This window comes from Natrix helvetica (assembly GCF_964273705.1).
Source record: "Natrix helvetica genome assembly, chromosome: 1".
NCBI classification, from domain to species: domain Eukaryota; kingdom Metazoa; phylum Chordata; class Lepidosauria; order Squamata; family Natricidae; genus Natrix; species Natrix helvetica.
The window spans coordinates 192,826,625-192,840,971 of NC_138548.1; the positions used below are offsets into that span (position 1 = coordinate 192,826,625).

At 44.2% G+C, this 14,347-nt stretch overlaps 1 long non-coding RNA gene across 1 annotated transcript; it reads left to right on the plus strand.

The window, feature by feature from the left end:
• Positions 1–536: 536 nt before the first annotated feature.
• On the plus strand, positions 537–12,991 carry LOC309389237. Its single transcript, XR_014174911.1, has 3 exons — positions 537–582; positions 10,958–11,092; positions 12,889–12,991. It is a non-coding gene; the product is annotated as an uncharacterized lncRNA (long non-coding RNA).
• The last annotated feature ends 1,356 nt before the right edge of the window (positions 12,992–14,347 follow it).

Below are 14,347 nucleotides of genomic sequence, written 5' to 3' on the forward strand. Positions count from 1 at the left end.
TAAGGGAAGGATTGCCGATTACAGCTCTCAAGCAGTGGTGGCCGGCTGCAGGTTCGGACCAGTTCAGGCGAATCGGTAGTTGCGACCTGTGGGTTGCCGCCCTTGCCCACCCATCCGCCCTGGCACTATGCTGTCCTATTTAGCCTTGTTTTTTATGCCACACACATGCGTAGAAGGCACGTGAGTGAGCGAAGTGCATGTGTGGAAGGCTGCACGCATGCGTGGATGGCATGTGCTCACAACCAGCGAACTGGTTGTTAAGGTAAGTGTAGTCCACCTCTGCTCTCAAGTGGGAGCAATCCTGTGGGTGTGGCCTGAATCTCAGCAACAGGACGTGTTCTCCGGGGGGGCTCTCCGAAGAATCGTCAGATTTCCTGCTATGTTGAGGAATGTTAAATCATAGCTGCCTTGTGGGGGCAGTGAAGAGGAGGAGCACAGGTAGGTGTGGTTGGGGAACCCACAACTCCCCCAAAACACCTGCAAATTGCTATGCAATTGCTCCTGGACCTAAAGCAGGAAAGGCACACATTGTGAGCTTCCATGGCTGAGCAGTTTGGAAAATCAGCGAAGTGCTTCGTCTGGGTGAGATAACAAGATTGCATGAAAGTACAACATTCCTGTAATTAATCTTTTTAAAAGAAAGAGTGGCAGGAGATAGGGGTGGGTGGGACGGGCATTAGAAAGCTCTCCCACCCTCGGACCAGCAGCGAACAGACAGACGGAGCCATTAACAGAATAAAATAAACAATAGATATTGAGAACTGTTTAATTGTTGAAGGGCTAGAAAGCAAATTTAACTTTGACTTTAACTTTACTCTTTACTTTTTACAGACTTTTACAAACATTTACCTTGCACATTTGTTTTTCTAGTAATACTAATAATTTTTGACAATCTGTTTTCAAGCAGTGAACTTAAAAGATAGAGATGATGAATTATTTGTTTGCACTGCCATCTAGTGGTAACTAAAAGCTGGTTGAACAAATTTGGCAGTAGAAAAAAAAAGAAGAAAAGAACTACCTAGGAAAATGACCTTGAAGTAGGGCTGATAACAATATGGGAAAGAGTGAGTTCCGGTTCCGGCGGCGGCGGCAACGGGCAGCTCTTTGCCCGCTCCGGCTCCCCGGTGGGCTTCCCCACTCCTTGGGGGGCACAGGACACCCCGCAGAGGGGTCCTGCCGGAGGGGCGGCATCGCGGGGGTCTCCTGCAGCGGCGGCGGCCGGCGGGAGGTCTCTCGCGCGCCCAAGGCACCGGGGAGCAAGATCGGAGGGCGCTTTGCGTTTCTGCGCCTCGCGCCTCGCTAAAGCCGACCGGAGAATGCAACAATAGAAGGACGCAGCTGCGGTGCGGTGAGGTTGCTTCTCTCTTCACTCCCTATTCTGCACGAAGGATTATTCAGCTTTCTTTAAAACAACTTTCGGAGCAAGTTGGAGGCGTGGCTGGAGGGAGGGGGGTTTCCCCCCCCCCCTTGGATAAGCGGTGAGGAACAATTTTGCTCTCAGCCCCCGGGGGAGGAGGAGGGGGGAGAGCCAACGAATGAAGCCTCACCCAGGTTGAGATGATTTTCTTTTCAATTTAATTTTATATATTACTGTGATTTGAGGACTTCTGGAACTTTTTTAAAAACTTTGTTATGCCTCTGTGCCCAAAACTGGCAGGGCAAGATGGCACACTTCCGTTGTCTTTATGAACTGTGAAACCTGACTCCACCTTTAAAATTCAGGCTTCCGGTCTTTGTCTCCGTGTCTCCCAGAGGAAACTCTTGTGGATTGGTATTTTTTGAACTTTCTAGGGGAAACTTTTCATCTATTGCCAGACTTATTAGAGAGATTCTCTTCTGCCTGGTTCTCCTGCTCCCGGAATTCACCTGGCTACCCTTCTTTTCTAACTGTTTATCTTATATATGGACTGAACTTTTAACGTTATAAAGGATGGCATCCAAAAGACCACCTCCTGGAAAACCTGGCTTTGCCACGTCTGCTCCAACATCTGCAACATCCAGTCCAGCCACACAGTCAAAGATAACAGATCTGATGCAACCCAAGACTACAGAGATGGACTTTCAACAAATGCTTCAACAAATTTTACAGGGCCAGGAGGAAATCAAGAAAAAGCTAAGGGAAATGAAAGATGAAATTAAAGAAAATCAAGCCCAAATTTATAAGAACTCACAAAGACTGAACCTTGTGGAAGGGGGGGGGGGTGGAGGAGGTGAAGGGGGTGGTAGAAGCTGTGCAGAAAGGGAACAAAGATCTTGACATCCAACAGATGAAATTAGAATTTGAGAGAATGTCCTATTATCTTAGATTTCAAAATGTTATAGAAGAAGATGGGGAAAACATAAGGGACATCATGACAAACATCCTGGCTGACTACACACACAAAGAAAAACAACAGATGGGGTGGGATATAGACCTGGTTTATAGAGTGAACTCAGCTTATGCTAGAACACACAATGTACCCAGGGAGGTTCACATTAAATTTCTTAGAAAAAGCACAAGAGATGAAATTCTGGGTGTACAAAGGGGGCAAGCATTGACATATCATGATATGGAGATAACCATTCTGAAGCAGATCCCTAAGAAGATTAGAGAAAAAAGGAAGAATTATTCGCAATTAGTGAATAAATTATACCAGAAAGGGGTGTGGTTTAGATGGTTGATGCCTGAAGGTATGCTGATATTCTGGGAGGAGACAAGAATCAGAATCAATTCACCCATAGAGGCGCAGGCCTTTATGGAAAAAAATAAAACACTCCTAGAGAAAACACCAGACATTACAACGGACACGCAGGACATGGGAGGGGCCAGAGCTCTGCCAGTGGAGGGAGATGGGGCAATAGCAAGAAGACTCAGATCACAAAAATAAACAAGAAAATCATATTATTATAAATTGACCGAAAGTGATAATGGAATTATACTTGGATTTTATACTGTAATGTTTAATCTGATTGAATTTAGTAATAGAACTAATATGCTGATTGTAATCAATTATATATCAATGCATTATATATAAATGTATACTATGGGTTTGGAGGGAGGGGCGCTTTTCACATTTTGCAACTGCCAAAATTTGTAGACCTGTCCATTTACCCTTTTTCCTATAAATGTTGAAAACCCAATAAAATTTTATTATAAAAAAAAACAATATGGGAAAGAGTGAAAGGGGAATACTATTTAGAAATACCAATGTGGCTTTCAACAATGGAAGCATTGACACATCCAAATATTAGTAGTACAAAAAAAAATCATTAGATATAAAGATATTTTAACAGAAAGGGGGGAATGAAAACAAAAACAAGAATTAGAAAAACAAGGGATTGATATAGGATGGTTTCCACAATTGCAGATACAAGCAAGATATGAAAAAGATAAAAGGGAATACGGTTTTAACTTAGGAACTTCGGAGCAGGATAAGATATTTATGGGAATGGAAGAAAAAATAATTAAGAAACTATATAGCTACCTACCGTGTTTCCCCCAAAATACGACATGTCCTGATAATAAGGCCATGCTACATTTTTCTGGTGGGCAAAAATATAAGCCCTCCCCTGCAAATAAGCCCCTGGACAACCCCCCACCTCTGGCCAGGAAGAGCGCCGCTCACCAACGTAGCGGTATCCCGAAGGTGCCAAGCCACGGGAACCGGAGGGGAGGCAAAGGTGATCTCGTTGCTTGGTGCCAGCGGGATACTGCTAGGTTGGTGAGCAGCACTGTGCCCAGCTGAAGAGGGGGGTTGCCGGGTGGCTGCTCTCTTGCGAGCGGGTTCCCAAATAGCTGGCACAGCCTCAAGGGCGAATGGCTAAGTTGCGCTGTTGCAGCAGTGCAACATAGCAGCTATGAAGCGACCACGCTCATGAGCAGCCACCCGGCAAACTCCCTTTTCAGCCTGGCACAGCGCCATTCACTGACCTAGGGGCATTGCCAAGCCGCGTGAGCACCTGTTCGCCACCGCCCGGCTCCCACCTGTTTGGCGACTTTGAAATGCCAGTGAATGGTGCTCTGCATGTCTGGAGAGGGGAGTTACATGAGCGGCTGTTCCGCTCTCGCCCGCACACCTCCCAGCCTCACGATGCTCTGGCCCAGCTCTCCCTGCAGAGCCAGGGCACCTCTGCTGCCAGCACCGCCGCTGCATGGCTTTTGCGGCGGCTTCCAAACCAAGATTTCTGGCAGTGGCCACTCTTGGCATACGCTCTATGGTTGTGGGTCAGCTGCCGGCAGAGCATACAACCATAGAGCATATGCCCAGAGCGGCCACTGCCAGAAGACTCGATTTGGAAGCTGCAGAAAGTGCCATGGGGCAGCGGCAGTGGAGGTGCCCTGGCTCTGCAGAGAGAGCTAGGCCAGGGCATTGTGAGGCTGGGAGGCGTGCAGGCAAAAGCGGAACAGCCGCCTGTGCAACCCCCCTCTCCAGCCGTGCAGAGCACCATTCACTGGCATTTCGAAGGCGCCAAGCTACTGGAGCCGGGCGGTGGCGAACTGGTGCTCACGTGACTTGGCGATACCCTTAGGTCAGTGAATGGTGCTGTGCCCGGCTGGAAAGGGGGTTTGCCAGGTGGCTGCTCATGAGCGTGGTCGTTTCATTGCTGCTGTGTTGCACTGCTGCGACAGCGCAACACAGCCATTTGCCCATGAGGCTGTGCCAGGCTCTTTGGGAGCCCACTTGGAAGAGAGCAGCCGCCCAGCAACCCCAAAACAATAAACCCTCCCTGATAATAAAGCCCAAGCCATATTTTGTGGGTAAAAAGAAAATAAGACCCTGTCTTATATTCAGGGAAACATGGTATTAAGAACTATGTTAGAAAAAGAAGTGGTTAAAGATACAATGTTAACTTGGGCAAAGAATTTTGGCCACACGATTGAGCTAGAAAAGTGGCAACAACTATGGGAAAGGAACTATAAATTAACCATGTGTCAACCTCTGTTTCGCTATTTGCTTTCCGCTGCCAATGAAACAAGAAGGGGGAGGCTGGTATTTGGGAGGGGAATTTAAGTACAGGAGAGATTGTAAAAAGGGAGTTTTGTTCTCAATGTCTACTGCGCATGCTGGAGATTAGTGCTTGGTGTCGGTCAAGGCCAACCGTCCTGTATACCAACCTGATGATACTCCTTGAAAATGGAACTCACATGACACCTAAGGGATTTGACAATTGGATACTGGGATGAGGGTTACCAAGGGAAGGGGTCACATATTGATATGTATGATTTCACGCGCTTTTGCCTCAGATTTTGCTTTGCTTAGCTGCTATCTTTTCATAACCAGTAAAAGTACTCTTAATTCTGCAAAATGGAGTTAAGTGGTTTCTTTCTTGGTTGCTGTGGGAGGCCGGCTTGACATTAAGCAAGATCTCACTTTCGCACTCATCCCGGAGCTAACACCTTCCGAGGGGAGTGTAAACCAAATCAAAACCTTCAAAGGAATGTCTTACCCAGGCAACGACTAGGAGGACGACATGGGGGCGGCTGCATCCTCGTGTCCCTTGGAGGTGGAGCGGATGGCGGATCTGAATTTGGAGGAACGATCCGTCCACCCCAGGTGGCCGTTGGGAGTGGGACAGAAGTATGACCCTGAGGAAATTCTGGCTGGGGGCAGACAGTGGAGCTCATCAGGATGGGGAAGCCCTGGCAGCAGCAGCAGCAGTCGCGAGAGCCCTTTCAAGAGGAGGAGGCCCCCCCTGCAGTCGCCGGATGGCAAAAGTTCCTCCGCTTGGTGTGAAATTTGGAAGTGACCCACTTCCTTCCTAGTTCCTTCTAGGATTTTTCCTGGTCCAAGTCTGGAATTTCATGCAACAGTTCAGAGAGGATCTCCCCACAGAAGAAGCCAAGGTAAGAGTTGTTACCACGGCGCTGGAGAACAAGGCAGCGGCATGGATGGTTGCCCTGCATAATGATGACTCCCCCTGCTGAGAGACTATAATAGGTTTATGGCCACCCTGAGGAAACGCTTTGATGACCTGCTCACGGAGCGGAAGGCCAGAACCAGAATGAAAACCCTTACCCAGGGGAAGAACCCAGTGGCTGATTACATACAAGAGTTTCGTTTATGTGTGGGGGTTTGGTTGGAAGAAGCTTTAATGGACAGTTTTATGGATGACTTAAACAAAGATATATACCAAAACTGTGTAAACAGCCCCCCCTGTAACTTGCAACGCTGGTACGAATTGGCAGCAGATGTGGAGATCGATCTATCCAGAGACAAGTGCCGCAAAGACAGTGAGAAAGAGAAAGCTACCCCTCCCAACCCCCCCAAAGGAACTCCGAAAGGAGGAAAAAGTTGTTCTACAAGCAAGCCCCGGTCTACCACCTGCTTCCGTTGCAGAAAGGAGGGGTACCGGGCAGCAAATTGTCGCTCCAAGATTGGTCCAAAGCACTCTGCCGGGGGAGGGGGGAGAGGAAGCCAGATAAACAACCTGGGAAGAGAAGGGACACCGCCATGAAAGGGGTGGAACCTGTTGTGCAATTCCCTCCCATCCCAAGAGAAGAAGAACCGTCCTTCTCATCGGGGGAAAGTGAAACCGAATCCGATGATGACCATCTGGTAAGTTCCCGATCGGGCCCCATGACCATCCCAGTAGAACTTAAAGTGCATTCTACTGGCGCCCAAGCAAAAATGCTGGCTCTTTTAGACTCGGGATGCACACGTTGCATTGTTAGCCCAGAAGTGGTGGAAAAAATGGGTTTGAAACTGAGAACTTTGAAAATCCCCATTGCTTTTTGCCAGCTAGATGGGTCTATAGCTGGGGGGGGGGGGCTCCTGCCCATTTTGTGACTGAACCTATAGACATGTGGATGGGAGATCACCAGGAAACATTAAGTTTCATTGTAGCACCAGGGATGGACCGGCCTCTCATACTGGGCTTATCCTGGTTACGTAAATGGAACCCACACATCAACTGGAAGAAAGGGTGGTTGTGCATCCGATCTGCTAAACCCCCTGAGGGAGATGGGAGGGTTTCCAATATTACCAACACTGAACCTAACCTAGCAGCCGCGGTGCAGGAAAAAATTGAGGGGGAGGAGAAAATCCCAAAGGAATATTGGGTCCTAAAGGACGTTTTCAGTGAAAAATCCTCTGATAAATTACCCCTTCACTGCGCAACGGATTGCAGCATGGAGATCCTCCCAGGAGTAAAACTTCCAAACCCCCAGATTTACTCAATGACCCCAGGCGAAATGGAGGAATTACGGAAGTTTATTGACAAAATTTTGAAAAGGGGGTTTATTGAACCTGCTAGGCCATGTGTGGCCGCCCCTGTGTTGTTTAGAGAAAAGAAAGATGGCTCCTTTCGTCTCTGTGTTAACTACAAAAATGTTAATAGTGTGTGCGTGGAAAATGTATACCCCTCCCTCTGATATGTTGGCCCAATTGGGTAAAGGGAAGATCTTCATGAAATTGGACCTAAGAGAGGTCTACTACAGAATCAGAATAAAAGAGGAAGATGAATGGAAAACTGCTTTCAACTGCCCACTCGGGTGCTTTCAATTCAGAGTACTCCCATTTGGCCTACAGGGGGCACCAGCTGTTTTCATGCAATTAATAAATGAAATGTTACATGAACACCTGTACAAGGGCATGATGGTCTACTTTGACGACACCCTTATCTACATGGAAACACGTGATGAACATGTGACTTTAGTATGATCAGTACTCAAGAAACTCCGGGCCGCAGAACTTTATGCCAAATTGTCTAAATGTGAATTTCATCAAGAGAAAATTGATTACTTGGGCTACTGCATCTCCCACAATGGCATTGAGATGGACCCAGCGAAAGTCCAGGCTGTAATTGAATCAGCACCTCCTCGCACCCACAAACAATTACAAAGTTTTTTGGGATTTGCAAATTTTTATCGTCAATTTATCCCCTCGTTCACCAGCATTGCTCTGCCCATTACAAATCTCCTAAAGTCAAAAGGGGAGGCCAAGCGTAGACTGGGTAAGCCTTTGAATTGGACTATGGAGTGTCAAGCCGCTTTCGAGAAATTAAAGTGACTCTTTGCAGCTGAACCCATTTTGAAACACCCAGATATGGAGGCACCATTTATCGTTCAAGCCAGTGATGTGGCGGTGAGGGCAGTATTACTTCAAACGAACGCTGATGGAAAATTGCAGCCATGCGCTTACACCTCTCGTAAACTGACAGAGACAGAGAGATGATGGGCTATATGGGAAAAGGAAGCTTTTGTGGTCAGATGGGCTTTAATGACCTGGCGACATTTCCTAGAAAGGGCGAAACACCGTTTTGAAGTATGGACTGATCATAAAAATTTGGAGGCATTGAAATAAGCTATCTCCTAAACAGGTGCGTTGGGCGCAACATTTCAACCGTTTCAACTTTTCAACTTTTCAACTACAGCAGCAAGAATTGTATTTACCCAAAATTGGAAATCAAATAAGCTACCAACAGATGAAGAGATAATAAAAAAGATATTAGATTGTGCAGAGATGAATAGATTGACAATGAAAATAAAGGATAAAGAGGAACTGGAGTACTTCAAGACATGGGGAAGATTCCAAGATTGGCTAGAGAAAGGAAACTAGAAAAGAAAATAGGGAGAAGATATAGAACCCAGAAGAGGCATTGTTAAATGGAAAAGGGAGGGGGGAAGAAGGGGAAAACAGAAAAGAAAATATTAAATATATAAGTATACATCCAAGAGGGAGATATAAGGGGGAGGAAAATAGAGCTAGGATAGATTAGCAAAGGTAAGGGAATAAGAAATGATATTAAATTATATTTGGGTCTGCGGAAATACCATCCCAAGGAAATATAAACTGAGGTGAGAAAGAGACACCTACAATAATAGAAAAGAAAGAGAGAAAGGAGGAGAACATGAAAGGAAGATGGGGGAAAGAAAAAAGAGGTGAGGAGAGGATGATGGAAGGGAGAGGAAGAGAAGGAGAGAGAGTAGGAAGAGGAGGAGTGGGAGAAAGGTAAGGGAAGAAGGAAAGGGAAGGAGAGGAAGAAGAAAGAAAGTAGAGAAGGGAGGGAGGGAGAAAAGAAAGGGAAAATGAGGTGGTGTTACAACAGGAAGAAGGGATGGTAAATAACCCAAATTGTATATTATAATTATTAAATGAAATAACAAATGTACAAGAATGATAAATGGTATAGAAGAATAACAACTATGTGAATGTATACTTAAAATGCTATGTAAGAGAATAAAAAATAAAAAATTTTCTGGGGAAAAATAAATAAATAAAGAGAAAGTGGAAGCAACCCACAGCTAGCAAGACACACAGGAGAAGAGATTCTCTTAGGTATAGGGCCAAGAGCCTTCAGTGAGTTGTCCTCCATCAGGTCTCTCTTGCAGATCTTAGTGTCTGGATAAGTCTAGGGAAGGATAACTAGCACTTTAACTCAGTCAGGTTTTAGAACTACTTTAGATATACAGGTAGTCGTGGAATTACGACCACAATTGAGCCCCAAATTTATGTTACTAAGCTCAATTTGTTAAGTGAATTTTACCCCATTTTATGACTTTACTTGCCACATTTGTTAAGTGAATCACTGCAGTTGTTAAATTAGTAACACTATTTTTAAATTAATCTGGATTTCCCTTTGCTTTTCATGAACCCAGGACACTGCAACTGTCATAAATATGAACCAGTTATCAAGCCTCCAAATGTAAATCACATGGCCATCGGGATTGCTTGTATAATCTTTTTGAAATGCAAAAAGACTAATTTGAACTGCCCAGCCATTTAACAGCCAAGCCATTATGTAGTATTACAGTTGTAAGGCAAGTAGGAAAACCATAGGCATAAAAAAGGTTTAATCTCAACAAGTAGCTTTTCAGATCCAGGGTTAGGATTACAGTTAACTCTGGGCTTGGCTCCTTCCAGGCAGGCTTCTGTGAGGCAAGTAATCTTACTAAGTCTGCCTTGGGAATGACTGACAGATGTAAGTTAACGCTACCTGCTGTTGAAGGAGATCACCTTGCCTCTTGCGCCTTGGCAAAAATCAATATCATAGGCAAAACGCTTTTAGTCCATAGCAGTGCCTTCTTAAAGCATCAATTCATTGATACAACTGGTGGTGGGCAATCCAGTTGCCATAGAGTGCAAAAAAAATGGGGGAGTCTTTTAGAGTAGTGCATATCTCAAATTTTAACACAGAAAGATGGTATGTTCCACTAACCAAAATATTAAGAAGCCTTGTGTCATATAACGCATAACCTTTTAACCAAATGTGTTTTACAAATTCATACTGTCTTATAGTTTATGGCTTAGTGTATCAAGTGAACTTGGAAAACTGGTTAAAACTGATTTTGAACCATGGGCCCGAGTGTCTTGGGAATGTACCTATAAGATAAAGCATTTTTTAAAAAAATTGGAAGTGAAAATTATTTGATAGTCCTTTTGAATATTGTGAATATACACTCACCATCATTGCTAGCCAAATAGGTTTTCAGATTTCTGAAGGACTACAAAAGCCTGTCAAGCCTGTTTGAGAAGACATGACAATGGGAGGAACAAAAGAAGCAAAAAAAACCCTCAAATTGTAGACATTATCTGACCTTAATTTCATTGCTTTGTGTTTGACATTTTCTGGGGGATGTTCATTTATTGCCACAGCAATGGGAAAAATAAGAACCAAGCAGAAAGGTCAAGAGCTGATTACCACCTCCAGGAAGCTGCCCAGCAGAAGATCTCTTTAAAATGAATGGGAAAGTTCTTAAAATTGCTCTGGGATAATGGTGATTACTCAGACATCCCAAAGAACTTGTATTATTGGTATCAGAGATAATCTTTTCCCAAGGCGTCAACTTCACCCCAGTTATGAGTCTTCCCTGTCTCTACAGGGATATATCCCAAGCAGCTCTCTGTGCCCGAGAGGTAAATGAGTGGAAGGCCAATTCTAGAAGACTTTATGGGTTGATGATGATGATGATAATAATAAGGCAGATTATGCGACCAACCACAGTGCTCTGGAACTCCAGCTCATTTTCTCTACACAGGCACTGGCAAGGTTTGAAAATTCCCCCGAAGTTGGCTGGTTTTGGCTGGTTTCAAGATGGGCCTGAGCAAATAAGGGCAGTGGAACCCAGAACAATGCCAGGCTGCTTGGGTTAAAGTTAATCACTATTGGTCAGGTAGGTTCGGGTGTTTGTATCACATGCTAAACCCATTCTTAAGCCTTTTGTGCAAATATAGCTGATATGTATTTGACCTGGAACTTTGCTGGCAACCTTTTTTTGCATATAGTGTGGTCTCATTTCCCTGAGCACAGACTGTATTTGACAATGGTGCAGTTGACTTGCATTTCAAAACTCCTTATGCTGCATTTTGGAACTGTAGATTCAGGACCCTATTTCACACTTCCCTTCAATTCAATGAGGCTATCTGAAAAAAGAAAGATCTTGGGGAGATGTTTTTAAAAGGAGTTATTTTTCTGGCAGGCTGGGCTATTTCTTCGTCACCTTCCCAATCTGTACTGGTGGTTCCATTCTGGCTTCACGAGGCAGGTTTCAAATGATACTGCAGAACGACTAATCTTTTGTATTTTTGCTGAATCCTGATGCCTCCCGCACATTTCCTCCAACTAAGAAGGCAGAAGGAGGTGCCTTCCTAATCAGCCTCTGGAGTTTTGCTGAGCTTGTCAAAGCAGTCCAAAAAAACAGTGACAAAGAAAAGGCTCATCTTCTTAACCTGGATGGAACATAGTCTGTTTTCCCGGTTTCTTTCTTCACAAAGCGGTAGGGCAATGCACAATCAACCAATGGAACTCATTGCCAGTGGCTAGTATAGAAGAGGCAGTGGTGCCAGTAAACTTAGAAAGGCTTCTGTGAAATAAATATTTCCAGTTAGAGATGATTGCTGGAATCTTTAGTTATGAATACCATTTCACTTAAGCAAATAACACAGTCAAGTATTAAGGGGATACAAAATTTATACTGTACCACAAGAGGTTTTAGAAACAAAGCAAATGGTATGTGTGAAAAAAGGGGTAGGATTCAGAGGTAGGTTGCTCCCAGTTCGGCCCGGATCAGGCAAACCGATAGTGGCAGCGGCAGGAGGCTCCGCCCACCCACCCGGATGCTTCTGCGCATGAGCAAACCATAAAAAAAATGGAAGCCCACCACTGGTGGTATTCTATGGTGTGAGATGGGAAATTCAGTGGAATGAATATAACACAACTGAGCTGCAAGAAATCCAGACAATTGCTAGGTAGCTCTCCTGCCATCTAACAGTAACTATTGCAGCCAGATACAATAGGTCAAAAGCAGGTCTATAATTGTCACAAAGCCCCTTCTAAATAATATTTATGTCAAATCATAGACCAGTATTTCTTAAACTGTTTGATCTCAAGATGACTCCCAACTTTTAGAAATTATGGAAGAACCTCAAAAGGGTTTTGTTAGTGTGAGTTATATCTATTGTTATTTTGATGTTGTTCAGTCGCTAAATCATGTCTGATTCTTCGTGACCCCATGGATCATTAATTGTACGCCGCCCCGAGTCCTTCGGGAGAGGGTTGCGGCTAATCAAATAAAATTATTATTATTATTATTATTATTCATAGCACATCAGTCCCCCTCCCCCCATTCTTCACTGACCCCCAGGCATCTCATCCTCTGTTGTCCCCTTCTCCTTTGGCCTTTAATCTTTCCCAACATCAGAGCCTCTTCCATTGTCTCCTCTCTTCTCGTAATGTGACCAAAGTATTGGAGCTTCTGCTTCAGTATCTACATTGATATTTACCACATTAAAAATTAAATTGATGCATTCCTAATAGAATCATGTAAAATGACAATATTGTCCATTAGATATTAACATAAATATATTCCATGATTAAAACCTATATTTTTAGAATAAAAATGTGAAGAGTGTCATTATTTTAAATTTTTGCAAATATCTTCAATATCTAGTAAAAAAATTTTTTTTTCAGACTGGAGATGATCTTGGACAACTCACAGGGGTCCTCAGACCACACTTTAAAAAACACGATTGTAGACAATCTCCTGGTTTATTTCTGGTGATTCTCAGTGGCTTTTCTACAATTCCTGACTAGTTGCTTTTCGTGTTGCCAGTCCAAGAATAAAAGTGCCTCATCCATTATATATTTCCTCTTCCACCTCGTCTATTGTGTTTCAGTGCTCATCCTGAATCTACTCCCAATTTACTTCCTGAGGCAGCTTCTGGGTTTTATAACCAATTCTTTCTCCCCTCATAGTTTCCATTTCAGGCTGAGTTTTCAGTTTTCAGTATTGGAAGTGCATTAGACTGATAGGTTGGCTGGGAGACTAGTTGAAGCAACATCAAAACTCTATGTTACCAAGACACTAGCATTGGGGGGTGGGGGGAGGATTTTGAGAAAACCTGCTTTCCTTAGAATGGAAATGAACTGGAGAGGGCAAGACCTTGTGTCCCTTATTTTAAAAACTGGGAAAAGTATTATATGAAAGAGGCAAGGAGTCCCACAGAACTCTTCCTTGCTGCCAACCCGGATTCCAGAAGTTTCTTAGCTTTTTCAAGAGGACAAAAAACAAAAAGTCAATACTACCTGCTAAGATGAAAGAAGTAGCACCGATGGGAAAACTTTCTTTCAAATCCCCGCAGCTCTGTTTTTTTCTGGTGCTTCTTAGCTGGACTCTGTGCTTTGCCTATGAAAAGGCCTATGTAAATGACTATAACAAAAGCAAACATCAGTGTTTGTCCCTACAATGAAACAGTAGCTGTGCTCAATGCTCAGATGGACTTGGCAGTGCCAGCTTGGATCTATTTCTACTCCCATCTTGGCCCCAGAGATCCCATGCCTCTCCTTCCCCCAACAGCCTCAATCTGTAGATAAAGGAACCATTCAGCATGATCTTAAATGGAGGCCAAAGTTCTCCCAGAAGAGAAGATTGCGATGAAGAATGAAAAATTGGGGGTTGAGAGAGGCAGGCATCTTGGCTATGCTATTCAATTCCCTTGTGAGGGAGGCACAGGCTGGCTTGTGCTTTGCCAGGACTTGCTGTGGGTATTATCTGAATGGCTGATATATACATAGGTCATGGAAATGGCACTTCGCCTGAATTATACAAGTGTGGAAAACAACAGCTGATTGTCGTTTTCTACACTTGTATATTGCAGAAGGCGAAGATTAAGGTTCCTGAGTCTGATGTCTTCCATATGTTGGATAACTCTCTTAATCATCCAGCAGACTGGCTAAAGGGTGATTGACTTGGTCCAACCTATTTGTAGGACATTTGGCTGGGGAAGGGTGGAAAAATGGAAATTCAAGAAAATATAACATTTCATTCTGAATCAATCTATTATTTTTGTTTGTCTATCTATCTCTATTTTGCGGGGGGGGGGGGAGAAGCGAGAGACTGAGAGGGAGGGAGAGGGAGGAAGGGAGGGAG